At 42.4% G+C, this 975-nt stretch overlaps 1 non-coding gene across 1 annotated transcript; it reads right to left on the bottom strand.

The window, feature by feature from the left end:
- Positions 1-421: 421 nt before the first annotated feature.
- On the bottom strand, positions 422-493 carry TRNAA-UGC (transfer RNA alanine (anticodon UGC)). The gene has a single exon. It is a non-coding gene; the product is annotated as a tRNA-Ala (tRNA).
- Positions 494-975: the final 482 nt, after the last annotated feature.

Raw genomic sequence — 975 nt, 5'->3', positions numbered from 1 at the left:
TATCTTGACAGTGGTTTCAGATTTTGGCAGTGAACTTTCAGACACAAATCGTTCGTAATAATAGGGCCTTAGGGACAGTGTCGGTTATAGAACAAAAGTCGTCCAATAGGGGACTTAGGCTGGGAAAAATGCATGAGACATTTTCAAGAGAATTTTTTTTAAGCTTAAGTTCAGACCTTGAGAACCAGACTAAAAACATCATGAGCACCCACAGGGGGTTTCATGACGCACCTGCGATCATGAGAATTGTTTTTTTGGGGGGGGGCAAATTTTTGTACCAGTTCTATATATCTTCACACAAAAATGGGGGGGTTGTTTCGTTTGATTGGCTTGTTATTGGTTTGAGTTTTAAGTCCACTTTATGCACAGTAAGGCTAATCGGGACTGGACCTACAGTTTAAAGTGGAATCCGAACCACTTGTGCCTCCACCGGGTATCGAACCCGGGACCCCTTGATTGCAAGGCAATGACGCTACCACTGCGCCATGGGGGAGGACGATTGGCTTGTTATTGATTATTGTATTTGGTTATTATGTATAGTTTTTCTACCTACCTGTGGGTGATCGCAGCGATAGGGTTGAAATGAAACACCACCTCGTATGTCTTTAGAATCGGTTTGGATGGAGGGGGGGGCGTGATATTCGCATTAATACAAGGTTAGTCGAGCTGATAAACTGTGAAGAATAAGGTTCAGTACACTAACAATGGTAGTGAGTCTGAGCAGGTTTGTACATTTTATGTTAGCAAGCATAAAAGTGAGCCTAATGTATCTAAAGTAAACACATATTGCTTAAATATGTATATTATAACGTGGCGCAACTACAGGGGGGCATTGCCCCCAACCTTCGACGGAAGTCAATTCTAGGGGGGCAAACATTGACGGCCAAGGGCACTTGCAGGGGGGCACAGAGAAGCAATTACTCCTTCGATTTCAAATTTTATGCAAATACAAATACATTTTTAATTTTTTCTTGC

This window comes from Lepisma saccharinum, chromosome 17 (genome assembly GCF_977018435.1).
Source record: "Lepisma saccharinum chromosome 17, izLepSacc3.1, whole genome shotgun sequence".
Taxonomy (NCBI): domain Eukaryota; kingdom Metazoa; phylum Arthropoda; class Insecta; order Zygentoma; family Lepismatidae; genus Lepisma; species Lepisma saccharinum.
The sequence above is the reverse complement of the archived record's forward strand: the minus strand, read 5'-3'. Positions and strand labels throughout refer to the sequence as shown.